Consider the following 15,495-nt stretch of genomic DNA (forward strand, 5'->3'; position numbering starts at 1 on the left):
TATTAGGGCCATTTTAACAAATATGTACTGACTTACAGTATGTGTAATATAATGAGCTTTTACTTTAAAGTGAGACATACTGTAAAGAAAAGTCTCAGTATTCTCATGAATGTAAGTTTTTGAAAGCTACATACCTTAACTGCTGTGCATGAGTGATGAGAAGATCTATTGTTTGATGATTAACTAATTATTTGCTTGTCTGGTTAAATAATACATTTGTATGCCACATCTTGTGACATTAATGTTTTGATTAGGATGTCATTGTGAATTACAGCAATCTTCTACTGGTAGGTAATGTAGGTCAGTGCCTTTTCAGGCCATGAAGGCCCATGGGGGAATGGGGGGCAATTGCTACTATTTTTCCTCAACCATCCAACACTGGAGGTGAAGGTGATGCGGCCAGCATCATACTCCAGCAGGCCTATTACCCCCTCATTTGGAAAGCAGCCTGAGTGGACCTGGGAGCTGTCTGGAAGGAATTAGAACAAGCTGCATCGCTTGCCCCTACCTGGGATTGAACCTGGGACCTTCCGGTCAGGAGCTAGACACCCTTGCCATCTGAGCTACCACAGCTCCATGAGCTACTATGGGGCTTCCCTTAATTCTTTTCACTTAAATGTTAAATGTTGTACAATACATTTGAAATAGTGATAAGATAAGATCACTTTATTAGCCATTTACAATTTCTTGCATTAGAAACTTGTCTTTTTGAATACACCAGCTTGCTCTCCATGAGACACGTGGGGACACAGTCGAGGAGAGAGAAGCTTGGGCCAGAGTACAGGGGTCAGCCATTTCTACAGCACCCCTGGAGCAGGTGGGGTTAAGCGCCTTGCTCAGGGGCCCAATAGAGTAGGATTCCTCTGCCAGCCATGGGATTTGAACCGGCAACCTTCCAGCCACAGGCGCAGATCCTTAGCCAGAGTGCAACTCCTATATATTGACATGTGTAATATATATACAGTATATACTGCAATACAATTGTGAGATGTAGGAATTCTAAGAACATAAGAAAGGAGACAACATAAACAGGTTGTTTGGTCCATCTTGTTTGTTTGGTTGCTAGTAACTAATTGATCTGAGGATCTCATCCAGCCACATCCTGAAAGAAATATTCTGGTTTAAATACAGGTCTACATAGTTTTCACCTGATTTCCACTTGGATCAGGTCCCTTACATAGCCACTCTTGTTCAGGACTAAAAAGATTCCCTTCTCATTCTTTTCAGTGTAGGTCTTCCCTTTAATCTGGGGGGATGTGTCTGTTCACTGTTCAATGGACTGATTCTAAATTTGTCATGTCATCCTTTAGAGACCGCACTACAAGGATGAGAGACTTCAAGCCCTCCTGACAACAAAAAGGTGTTTCTTTTCATCTGCTGCCTTAAATGTGCGTCTTTAAGAGGCCTTGGTTAGAAAATGGCATGAAACTATAAGCAGGTACAGTAGTTGGCTTTCATGAAAGGAAGACGTTTTGGTTTTAACCGTGTAGGATTAGATGAGGTGCATCTTGGCTCACAGCAACAACCTTTGAACTACAAAGGGAGATTAAGGAAGTGCATACAAACTCCCAGGACCCACTTTCCCTTCAAAATCACATAGAGGAGGTTCAGTGCCAATTAGTGAAGAGGTGCATCCCTATGCTTTTTGCCAAGTATCCAGTTCATCCAGAAAGTCATCTGTTTAGTTGGGATTTATTCGATTAAATTCCTGTGTGAGATACCTGTCACGATCGTAAACCCCTCCTCTTAAGGAAGCTCCAGCCCTTCCTCATTGACCTGATCTCCTGCACCTGCCTCCGGTTCCTGCCCCCGTCCTATAAGAGCCAGATGTTCCTGCCAATCTGGGCTGAGCTTTGGAAGATGGACTCCTGGAAGCTTGCCTACCCGCGAATCCAGGAGCGACTCAACGGCATAGGCTTCACAATAGAGTCCTGACCATCTGGGTCCAGGGCTGGGAGCGCCAGGCCCCATTCCCCCCTTTTATTCCTACGACCCTTCACCAGATCCCGCTCTGGCTTTACACTTAGTCTTTGTCAAGGATGGACCACTTGGCTCTGGATATTTGCCTCCCCACGGATTTCCCTACGAACACCCTTCGGACTTGTTTGCCTGGACCATGCCCCCCCGAGCACCTTCGTCACAACCCCCTGTTCCTCTACCAGCCCAGTTCCTCGTCTCCTCCCCATGTCTGTTCACTCCCTTCTGGATTGTGCTGTCTGCATAGTGTCCTGAAAGACACTTCGTGACAACACCTACTGTATCAACGCTGGGCCAACTGTTTGCCACTGCTTAGGGAATCCCAGTCACTGTAGTCTAGGATCATAGCAATTCAGCCTTGTTTGTACCTTTGACAGTTATGCCACTTGAGAATCTCTGTGGTAAGTTTTTTCATAGTATTATCAAATATAAATAATTCAATATATCTGTACAGTCAAGACTGAATACTGGAGAGTACAATACTGTTTCTCTGGCTCCAGATAAATAAGAAAATGTACATGATCAGGCCATTGCAAGACGCATTACAATATATAAACTATTCCACTTAAGAGAATGTGCAGTAGCCAATAAACAAAACAAACAAGCGGTTTCTCCCTTAGTGATGGATCTGTAATCCAGAATATGAATATAAAAAGGACTGGGATATACAGAGAATTCCACAGAGGGAGAAAGGGATATGTAATAAGATATTCCAGTATAGAAGAACCTTAAATAGAGAAAGAAGTAGGTAGCAACAAGGAGGAACTGTAAGGATGTATGGGGGAGCGTAAATCTTGCTGACTGATCCCTGGCAGAAAGGAAAGGAGCTATCCTTTCCATGGGAGCTACCCATGAAGGGATGAAATATGTGGTCAGAGAATGTGGAGGGACTAACAAAAGAACAGCAGACGAGAGAGAATGTAAGACAGTCGGAGGTGTTGAGCAGAGTAGCTGACCCGCGGGTAGGTATTGCCACTAGAGACAAGGTAGATATGAAGGCATGGGAGGGGGGAAAAGACATACTGTCTGTTGGTGACCTACTGAGCTCTCTGGAAGTGAAAGGTGTAACTACAGGTCACCACATGTCTATGGAGAGGGCGTGACCTTGTTATACTATGTTGACATCACGTAAGTTTTTAGAACTCATTTAGGAAATTCTATTAATTTGGATGGGATAACCATAGAAACAAGACCTGGTTGCAAAGGACTTATTGCCTCCTTTCAGCAGGGGGCACATCACAACCATTTGTTTACTTGGTTGAAAAAGAAACAGAAACATGGGAACCAAACTATAGATAACAGTGGCTTCAAATCACAGAGAAGCAGGCAGGGAGCAAGCAGTCAGTCAGTTGAGGGCATTAAAAAGTCACTCACATTTGCTTCAAAGGAAATGTAACAGCACAGCAACCCTTCTGAAGATGGGAAAACAGTGGGAGAGAGGTTGGTGTATAGAAAGACATTGAACCACAAAATTTCAGTTGATCAAAAACAAGGACTCACAGTCTTGGATAGTCTCAGCGATAAGTGATGCAAAAAGGCAGAAGCAGAAATTAGAACATTCAATATATTTTTTTAAAGAATTCCTATTGTTTTATTAATATCAGTCCAAAAAACCTGCTAGGTAAATCTAAGGATATGGAAGCCATCTGGCACGTATTCAGTGTAGTTGTCATGGGGCTTAATGTCCACTGTAAGAATCACATGTGGAAATTCAGTCACACATTGCAGCAGATTCAAGACAGAAAACACAAGAAACACATTTACACAAAGGACAGTAGAGTCTGACACTAATTCCCTAGTCATGTAGTAGACACTACCTTTATGGGATTCTTTAAGAAATGGATTAATGGAATCGTTAATATACGGTAGGGTCATTAAGATGGTATCACATAATTGTTCTAGATGGATTGAATGGCTTTCTCTCCTATAGTACTTGTCCTGTGTTCTTCCTTTGTTATCTTGAGACAGTCTTTCAATCCTGTGTGATACAACTGCAAAACATGATTGTCTGTCATTTAACGTTCTTTTGTTGGTGGTTTTTTTCTCTTGCAGATCACAGAGTGAAGACGGGCCTTTTGCTTACAGAGAGTGGAAGTTTGTGATTGTATCTCTCAGGGCTGGTTGAGATTGTGACACAACATGAAATATGACTGGCTATTCATATACTGTAGGTAACATATAAGGATGACAGTGGTTGTGGTGGTGAGAGTTTGTGGTGGGGTGGAGTGAGGACTACAAACAGCTATGAGGAAAGTGAAAGAAATGTGCTCTGTCAAATTCTGGCACAGGGCACCTGGGAAATGACCTCTAGTCTCCAGGTATCACAATATAATCATTGTCAGATCTAGGAACAAGTAATAGGTTTATTCCATGCTGAAAAAAAGAAGAAAGAGAACACAAAGTTTCGGCCGTGGAGCCTTCTTCAGGTGTGAGAGAGACAGGGCAGTAGGCAAAGGTAAAGTAGCGGGAGAACAAAGGTGGAGAGGGAGGAGGAGTGAGAGGCGGGAGCAGGGGACAGAAACAGAGGCCAATCAAGAGGTGTGAAGTCAGAATGGGTGCAGAGAGGTGTGAAATTAAACTTCCAATGAATGGAGAAAATTTAAAAGAACAGTAGTCTGTCGTTAAGGGAAGGGAGAATGTGTGATCCTAGCTGCAGAATAATTTTAGTTTCGGTGGTCTTTCTGATGTATGAGTTCGGAAAACCATCTTTGAGAACACAGACGGAGAGATTAGAGTGGTCTTGGCCGTCAGAGGTGAAATGAGAAACAATGGGCTTGGGGAGATCTTTAATCTTCACAGCCCTGACGTGTTCTCTGAAGCGGTCTCCGAGTCTCCTTCCTGTTTCTCCAATGTAGATGGCTGGGCATTTACTGCAAGAGATACAGTAAATAAGGTTGCTGGAGGTACAAGATGCTGTCTGGGTGATCTGGAATTGTCCTGAGGGGCCTTGAATGAGTGTGGTGGTGGCTGTTTACTTGCAGGTGATACAGCAAGCTCTGTTGCAAGGGAAAGTGCCTGGTGTGGATGGTTGTTGAGGGCAGTCAAGGGAGCTGTGAACAAGGAGGTTACGCAGATTAGGTGGTCGGCGATATGAGATGATAGGGCGATCAGAAAAGAGGGCCCCAATGGAGGGATCATCCTGTAAAATGGAAAAGTTGTGGTCAATGGTCCTGGGGATAGGAAGTGTGTTAGGGTGGTAAGGAAGCACCAAAGGAATGCGGTTGTTACTTGGGGAGTTCCTGATCGGGTTGATGGTCCGGGGGGTGTTTTTGGCTTGGGCAAGGGCCCTGTCAATCACACTGCTGGGGTATCCTCTGTTGATGAAAAACGAGTACATTTCGAGTGCTTGGTTCTCGAAGTCGATGTCGTCGCTGCATAATCGTCGTAACCTAAGGAACTGTGAAAAAGGAAGAGAGTTTTTAGTATGGTTGGGGTGAAATGAGCTGTACAGGAGGTAGCTGTGTGAATCCGTGGGTTTGTAATAAACTGAAGTGGACAGTCGGGGGTAGTTGATAGACAAGTGGATGTCTAGAAACGGAAGAGTGGTAGAGGATATGTTAACTGTATATTTGAGGGACGGGTGGAAGTTGGTGAAATGGTGCAGGAAGAACTCAAGCTGATTGTTGGAGCATGTGGCGGCACCGACGCAGTCATCTACCCACCTGAACTACTATTGTCAGATCTAGATGTGCTTATATTTATGCTAATCATAGACTTACGTTTCTGATGTGTAAGATGTGTACATGCAGATGTGAAACATTACACTTCTGGTCCATTGAGTTATTAGCCATCTCAGTTCAATTGATAATAATAATAATTGCTTACACTTATATAGCGCTTTACTGGACACTCCACTCAAAGTGCTTAACAGGTAATGGGGACTCCCCTCCACCACCACCAATGTGCAGGATCCACCTGGAGCCAGAACGCTCACCACACATCAGATATCAGTGGGGAGGAGAGCAGAGTAATGAAGCCAGTTCATAGAGGGGGACTATTAGGAGGCCATGATTGGTAAGGGCCAATGGGAAATTTGGCCAGGACACCGGGGTACACCCCTATTCTTTTCAAGAAGCACCCCGGGATTTTTTATGACTACAGAGAGTCAGGACCTTGGTTTTACATCTCATCTGAAGGATGGCACCTGTTTACAGTATAGTGTCCCCGTCACTATACTGGGGCATTAGGACCCACATGGACCGCAGGGTGAGCGCCCCCTGCTGGCCCCACTAACATCTCTTCCAGCAGCAACCTTAGTTTTTCCCCGGAGGTCTCACATCCAGGTAGTGACCAGGCTCACACCTGCTTAGCTTCAGTGGGTTGCTAGTTGTGAGTTGCAGGGTGATATGGCTGCTGGCTATTGATGATTTACCACATTTTTTCCCTGCTTTCTGACTGGCCTTTCTTCAGAAATGGACTCATAATGTGCAATGTGTTGATCATGGCTTTCTAAGGCTGCCCAAGGATAGTAAGGGATACCATATCAAAACTCAGATTACATGGAAAGACTGGAATTACTGTTGAACACACAAACATTTATGCCAATGAGGATATTTCAAGAAATAACTGAAGATTTTTATTTTTTCCTTTTATTTCTTTCATTTTATAGAGCTTGCCTTCTGTAAGACAATGAATGTTATTTTCCCTTGTACAATTATCTAAATTGATTCTCACACTGAATACATTTTCTTTCAATAACATTTTCTACCAGCAGGTCAGTGGAGTTGCTGTGGGTGCAAGTTTGGAACTATATTTCTATGATACATTGGTAACTGTGCCGGTGTCACCATCTGGTACAACAATTCCTGGATCATTTCACCAGCTTTTACCCATTTCTAAAATTCACTGGTAATATATTCTCAACCACTCTTCCTTTTTTACACATAACTACCCAGGACTGTCAATTTGTGTGTTTTCTAATGTAGATATATGATTCACATATCTACTGTATCGCCTTTATAGCTCCTTCCACATTAAAAACACACCAAAAACTCTCTCCTTTTCTCATAGTTCCTCAGACTTTGTAGGTTATGCAGTGATGGCTTCCATAACCAAGCCCTTGTTATACTCTCTCTTCATTGACAGGGGATGCCTTACACGCTGTAGTAACAGAGCCCTCACTTGAGCCAGAAACAGCCCAGAACCATATTTCCCTTTCACTCCAACACCCTTTCAATTGCCGAGATAAAAATGACTTCACCATTTGACAGGATGAACCTGCAACAACTCAGTCTTGTCCCCCATAATCCCATATTGCTCATATTGGCCAACTGATCTGTGCCACTTGCTTCTCCACAATTCCCTCAGCTACCCACAGCTACCATCCACACCAGAAGCTTTTCCTGTACCAGAAACTGATAACAGAAACTGTTGGATTGCCTGGAAATATGTAATCCAGCATCACACTTACACATTGTCCTTTGGGCCATTTCAAAATCACCCAGAGAACTTGTGTATCAGGTAATCTCATTTACTGCAGCAGAAGCAGAAAATGCCCTGTGATTTACATTGAAGAGACTGTTCCAGCAAGCATGTTAGAGCAGTGAGGATCAAACAAAGATCTCTCTAAGCCAATATTTCCCTATATCACCTCTCCTGTCCACAACTTGACTAATCTTTCTGTATGAATTCTCTTACGGGGATTTCAGGATTCCTATTCAAAAACATCAGAAGCCAAAATCTCTTCACATCTCTCCTCTGATCCCCCTTTCTGTGCTTGTACTCTCACCTCTGTTCCTTGTTCTCCTGTACAATATATTCTCTCCATGTTAGAAGCTCTCTCTCACACCCAAAGAAGATTAATCTTTACTTTGATACTTTGCTCATCATTTATCTTTCCTCAAAATTGAGAATTGGCAGTTTTTTACACTCACTCCAATAAGACTGTCCCAGCTCACAATCAACACAGCTAGCAGTAGGGTCTAGGTGGACCCAAGATGGCAGACACAGGAAACCTCTGTAACTTTGAAGACTCAGGAGGACTCAGGAAGGTAGGATACCATCTCAGGACTTTAAGGAAACTAAGCACTATAGAGTAAGTAATATACCACAAATGTAAAAAGTACATTAAATGAGGTAATCATCATTTTCTTTCTATGCTCATAAGGTCAAATGTCATATTGTTGATTGCAATAAGGTGCGCTGTGGAAAGCTGTGAAGGATGCTATAGCAAACAAATTATGAATTGGATGATGAACTAGCACAGCAGAGAAGATAACACATGCAGGTATTCTCTGAAACATGCTCTTGTCAGGCCACCCTCTTCCTAGTCACACTAAGACCACAGCTCCACTGTGCTGGTAATGATAACACTGCACAGCAATCAAGGATACTCAATGACTGGCAGTCACCCCAGCATTTTAGTCACTATTACTGCTACTTCTAATAATAATAGCATCATCTTCATTATTGTTAAAAACAAAAGGCGTTTGCTGTGGAATAACACTTTTCTGTTGTGCACGAATTTGAACAGGTGAAGTAACTGAAAAGAAAAGAGACAATCACAGCCTCCTGTTGAGCAGAAACGCCGATGAAAAGCTGTGGAGGTATTAAACCATTACACTTTGGGGGAGCCTTTTTGTATTTCTTTCACACAAGGTATGGAAAAAAAATGGCTCTTTAATGACAACACCTAAACAGAGTTTTTTTATCAAGCTCATGAATCATTGTCAGCACTGGAGATTAAACCTTATTGTTTCGTTTTGGAAACCTGGTGCAGAGTTACGAGAAGAAGGAGCTTGAAATGCAAAGTGTTGCAGAGGAATGAAATAAAAAAGAGTTCCAATAAAAAGCAAAGCCCAGATATGCATTATTGCTTTCTAAGAGTTAACTTTACATTTTTAGAAGCCATCGTGATTCCTTTCTTATACTAAATTATGTATGCTTTTCATATTTTACAGTGCACTGAAAATTATTCAATATTATTGTTCGTCTCACCTGGGCTTTCAGCTTGAAAGTTAAATTTTACAGTGTGGAACCAAGCAGGAAGTGAAATTATTTAACCTTGTTGAACAAAGACCTGATTTATGCATGTGATGGTTATAGGAAAAAATACAAATTTCCTAACATCAATATTAGTAATGTTGTGCTAATGTTCGTTTGAAAAAAAAATCTGAATACACATAAAGATCTTTCTCCTTCGCAAAATGCACACATTTTTGCAATGGTAATCATTTGAAATTAAGGTTAGAATTTAACCAAATCACACACTTAATCACAAAATTAAGTTAAAGCGACAGAAAATGTTAATTGCATACATTTTGAATTTGAGCTTTTTATGACATTCTAAACACCATTGGCAAGATCATACAGAACTTTGTGTGCTTTACATGTTTTTGATTTATAGGAGGAGCATGCAAACTCTGTAGTATCAAGCAGCCTGCAATGCAATTATCCAGTGTTCATCCTATATGAATGCAATTTTTTGGATCACTTCTTAAAAAAGACAGAAGCCATTTGTCTCCTTCTCTCCCCAGAACCAGCAATAATAAGCCATCTGGCAGACCTAAACATGAAAGATTAAAATGATATACAGTATGAAGGCTTTCTATTCAATTGCTAATGTCCAAGATTCAAGGTCCAGAGGCCAAAGCTGTCGTTTTCTGAGGAAGAGGTAATTATAAGATTTCCTCATGGAGATGTCTTGGATCAGAAGTCTGCCACATGCAACCAGCAAAAGTAATTTACAAAAAGAGAACAATACCCACCAAATGTCTTAAGAGCTAATCCTCTAAATCCTTTGTATTCATTTACACTTGCTCATAGAGGACTCTGAAGTGAGCAGACTTGGGGCTATAGAGTATCAAAATCAAGACCTACTGCCACAGGCTACTTTAGTTCTAATGTAATTATTTTCCTTTTCCATAACAAACTGGGAATAAAAAAACACAAACAAGAAAGAGGAGCTGGCAGAGGAACAACTGGACTGTTGAACATTTATTTAGATCCCAGCTGTAAACAGTAGAAGCACTGGGAGTGAGACAGAATGGCCTCGCCATTTTCTAAAATGATTTACCTACATCAACCAGTCAGAGTTGAAATTGACAAGGGAAAGAAAACTGCTAAAAGCTAGCAAAATTCCTCCTTGAGTAGAAGATTGAAATGATTTATTTTATTTTTTTGGTTAAATCCTAAATATTCTCTTTGACATATTATTAAAGAGTGTCTATTATTTTTTCCCACCTCCTGGTTTGGAACGGGCAACTGTTATGCAAACTGACTCACTGCCACTAGTCCTGAAACCAGTGAACATATGAATCTATTGGCATCTTCGGAATCCACTATCAAGACTGCTTCCTATAGTTATCCCGGAGTCCTGGAGTGGAAATGACATTCTGTTGGACAGAACTGACACTGCATTTCATGGTACTTTCTAGGCTCTCACCACTCACCAGTGATGGAGGTTGTTCTTATATTTTGGACTAATGAACCTTCAGGTCATGACAATCCATCGCAGCCCCTGCAAACATAGCACTACTTGCATATATAGTAAGAGCATAAGAATGGTTACAAATGAGAGAAGGCCATTCCGCAGCCTGCTTGGTAGTAACCAGCTAATTAATCCAAGGATCTCATCCAGCAATTCCTTGAAAAAAAACTCAATGCCATGGTTGGGTAGCTTGTTCCATACATCCACAACGTAGTTACCTCTGTTCAAGACTAAATAAATGAGTTATTTCAGCCTCTCAGTGTAATTATTTACGTAGAGGTGTTTAACATGGAGGCATTCGAAATCAGATAAGCAATAGTATGCTTGTCTGAATCACGAATTAAATAACTAATGAATGTTATATGTACAGGAGGAAATTTCTTCCCATTTAAGGAATCTCAGAACTCATCATAAAAGACCAATCATGTAGAGTATGTAACTGATACCTAAGTCCCTGCAGTGCAGCACAGCTCTCATCAGCCTGTCTAAAACAATCATGCAGGATGGAAATGAGGCAATAAATGGACTTCTCCCCTTGAACGAGCCCCTGTTTTCTCAGTTGGCATGGAAAAAAAATGTAATTCAACTTGCATGAACTGTTCAATTTTTTAACTATTGGCAGAAATCTGCTAAAGGTTTTCCATGGAAGAAATAAAGATGCAAAAATTCTGATGGTGACTCTATCATCACCTTGCCAATATTGCAGGGTAAAAGCCAGGTCACATTCAGGTGCAAACACGGTATTGAACATGTTGGTAAGATACTTACGTGAGAACACTATTCCTGGCATTGATCCTGTCTCTCTATCTCCAACCTACATGGTTGCAGTTTAAATTAATGTTAGAGAACTAAGAAAGCAATTGCTATCCACTTTCAAATTTCTAAAACTGAACAACCAGTTATAAGTCCTATAACATTGCTATTATACCTATTACTATAAATCTTTTGGAAGATGACAGACAAGACACCTGACTGCGGCTCCTGCCTTCTCCAAAATCAATTTTGCAGCTATTACGACCATTAACACCACAAGAAATAACAACAATAATGATAACCAATACACTATATGTTTGCCAGTCACTAAATCAAAGAAACAAAATAGTAGAACCCAGCTGGCTGTCTTGAGGAAGTCAAACCTCCTAATGAAAGAGGTTCTCAGGTTGCAGGTTCCAGTTAAAGCCACGATACTGACCACATGCATGTCATTATTGAATGTTTGCTCAGAAAGTCACTGTCTACAAACAGACCCAATTCATGCACTCTTTTTTCCCTTAAACAGACCATTAACTGGCGTCTGAGACCAATGAAAAACTAACTGTGTTTGTCTTTCAGCAAATACAGTATGTTAGAACACTTGATATGGTATTCCTCTGGGTTCAGCATGTTGAAATGTTGCTGGATCGTAGTTATACAGATTTGAGCCTCCCCCCCCAAAAAAAAAACAGCAGAATAATCCAAAGTGCTGGTGTTTCACTCCTCTGAAATTCAAAGCATTTTTTAAAGTGCCTAAAGATGTAATTCCTGTGGAAACAGCTCAGGTTGTCACAAATAATAGGCTCCTGTGATGTACGAGAGAGAAGGCCTGATGAAACATAAAGGGTTATCCACTGTTTTGGTTAATGCTGTTATTTGGATCAGGTAAAGCTGAGTTTTTCAAAAGAAAAGAAAGTTTTCCGAAGTCGCTGTCATTAGGTGTTTCATCTAAGAAAATGAGATCCAGACATGAGAAAAGACATTTAGAGAGGTTATAATGTCTGGCTCCTAATGGCAGGCTCCTGTGAAAAGGATTCTTCCTGCATGTAACTGAACATTTGACCTTTGGTGTGAATTGGCATGAGAGAAGAAGACCGGGCCACCTACATCTGCTTCTATCCACTTAGAGCTTGGCTTTGTTCTATGTAATAGTGCCAATGAAAAGTGAAAACAGTTCTGTCAGCATCCATGTGAGGATTAGGGGTGTTGCAATTACCTCTCACCCAGGCTCTTTCAAGTTGTTTAACTGTAAACCAATGACTTCTTTGGTAGACATTACACTGCCTAAATCAAAGTTGAAGGCGTCGGTAGGAAAGCCACATTTTTTTAAAGAGAAAATAGGTTAGAAAAAATGATCCATTCAAGAAGCTTTCTTTATTTCCCTTTTCTTTTTTTTTGCCTATAATCATTGAGATCAAAGCCTTGTTTCAGTTCTAATTAACAAAACTAATGCAGATTCCAGACCTTCTGGCACTGAGCAGAGCCTTGGAGGAATAGAGCTGAAATTTTCCAAAGATTTAAATAATTAATATGACACCTTGAGCTTTGCTCAGAAAAAGGAGCTCCATGTTCGAGTTTAGAACAATGTCATTGCCAAGTGTAATGTCATTTGTTCAGATGAAAATGAGGTGGATAGACTGCAGCAAGTTCATTGTGTGCCATTCGGGTGGCTCAGTGAATTGTTCTGCCCTTTGTCATGCTAAACAGGGCCATTCAGAGAAACTTTGTAAACCAGCCTGTAGTCTGTCCCTGGATGCAGGGAGTTGGGAAAGCCAAATCTGCTTGGGGAGTTAGTGGTTGGTCATTTTATGGTTTTTAATCCTCTTAATCCACGTTAGAAGGGAGCTTGGAAGAGAAAAAAAAAACCCTCTCCCCAAGGTCCTTAGGATTCAAACGCTGCGCTTGAGCAACTGTATCATTTCGCGACAACAACAAAAGGAGAAAGAAAAAAAAAGAGTCAACCGCTGTTGGCAAATTCCAAATTTCGAATCCTCCTTTCTTTCGCTTTACCTTCACCTCCTTTGTTTTTGTTTTGCAGGCTCGTTGCTTATTGAAAGCCATGATGTCAGAATATGAAAGGCTAAGAAGATACACAAAACCCTCCATAAATACATGGTCTGACCTCTATGCAAATCTCCCTTATGTTCATCCTTGGACAATTCATACCCCCGAATAGTTTCTCTCCTTCTCAGGCAGCTTGGTGGTTCAAATCTCAGCTAATCCACCAGGCCTGATACAAATTAATTCTGCACTGTTGACATAATCATAGCAAAGTGATTCTGCCCAGTTCATTATTACTTCATTAAAACAGGATCTGAGAATCCAGGCTGGACAAATCCGAATCCTCCAGTTTAACTTCCTAAGTGGAAATTAACCGACAGGGAGGACGCAGGCGATTCACAACTCTCAAACGATGTAATTTAATCAAAAGAGACCACCTAATACTCTTGAGTTCTAAGCTACATATGTTTAATTACTTTTTAGTGCATCAATTGGATTTCTAATTATGCTAAACTAATTTTCTCAGTTAACACACATAGCTTTTTTTCTCCACGAATTTTTAGAGAACTGACTTCCTTCATTCCTCATCATGATACAAGCCTAATAAAAGCTTATCGTAGAAAACTTTCACAAATAAGATGTACTGTAATTTTGTTCTTGCCATACTATATCCTTGTTTAAGTTATTCAAATAAGTAGCTTCGTCTGCATCTGTAGGCTGCAAAGGAACACATTTATCCCACTCAACCGAAGAAGTCTCTACAGCCGAAACATAGTGTTTTTTCTTCTCTTTTCAGCATGGAATAAACCTTAACTTGTTCCTATCTCTATGCTTAACATGTCACAGATTGAGTAAACTCTATTCTTTTAAATCCTGAATTAACTGGCATTTACTGTGAGTTCTTTGTGCCTTTCTATAGTTGACGGTGCCATTAATGTTGTATATAATGCTGAACTATCTATAACAGATAACTTCCTGGATTTTTAACTTACTGTACATTGTTGTCTGGCCTGAAATGCCTTTCAGAATCAAAAGAATTTTGAATATCTATAATGACACAATATTATAATACTTACTGTTTAATGATTCCTTTTGGCTGGTTTGTCACCATAAAACTCAGTCCACATCTCTGATCCACTCAACTAACCTGGAGAAAAGGAACTACATTTAGAACTGAGAATAGGAGGCACTTGATGTGCAATGGGTTTTGGGAGTCTGGAACAAGCTACCCAGCCATGTTGTTAAAGCCAGCTCCCTGGCTGGGTGTCCTTCAAGATCTATCTGGAAGAGATCCTTAGATCAGGAAGTACTATCTTACAAAAGGGCTAGTTTGTATTCATTCTTATGTTCTTGTGACAAGGATTTTCATTAATTTGGGTAATCTAAATACACTGCACAAACAAAATTGCTCTCTCACAGTGCCTTTGATGTTGGTCCATAGTGTGTCAGTGATAGCTCTTTATCCAGACAAAGTATGTAGCTTTGGTGAAGGCAAAATGTAGACCTTCATATTATACGCAGTGGTGGGTGCAGCTAATCTTTCATCTGAAGAAAATAACAGATATACAATATAGTATATCCAATATAATAGGCTATAGGCTTTGGGAAATATAAGACAATGAGGCTTTGGAATAGGTCTGTTGCCAAATAAAATACCAGCAAAGACAAACAGCTGTCATCCTAATCTGTTCTAATTATAAGAGCATAACAGAAACGGTATGTCGGAAAATGTACTTTCATTTTAGGCAGGACACGCAATCTATAGCAAGCTCTGTGGAGTTACCTCATTTGGTGAGTAATATATATGAGACAAGTCAGGATTTTGGTTACCTGATTTTTGGCTCCATAACATATGACAGAATTTCAGTGGTCAAAAAAGAAAAATTTGAGAAAACTGAGCTCTGCAATCTTGCATACTTAGTCCGCATTTCCTGTACTGCTGTGGTCTGCAGCTCAGAGGACTGAGAGAGTTTATTGAATCAATCATGTTTTCAGTTTTCATATGGTGATGTAATAGGGATCCAGTGTAACCCCAAAAATGCTGTGGCTTTGGGTACGAATTCACTACAGTGCCTGAGCTCTGCCTACAGCCTGGAACTAGAGCAGAGGACCTTCAAACACAACCACAAGTAGAGAGGCTGTCTTTAGAATGCCAAAATTGGTTAGTAGTTTGATGTTCTCTAGACATAGTGGTAAATTGTTGTCATCCACTGAAGCTTAAGTCCTTTAATTTTATTGCATGTATATTCTGGCATTTTTCAACAAAATGTCTGTTCCGGGGACTGAATGGACTCATTCTCTCATTTCCTATTTCAGTTTTCAGGTTAATTTCCCAC

The sequence above is a fragment of the Lepisosteus oculatus genome, chromosome 15 (genome assembly GCF_040954835.1).
Source record: "Lepisosteus oculatus isolate fLepOcu1 chromosome 15, fLepOcu1.hap2, whole genome shotgun sequence".
Taxonomy (NCBI): Eukaryota; Metazoa; Chordata; class Actinopteri; order Semionotiformes; family Lepisosteidae; genus Lepisosteus; species Lepisosteus oculatus.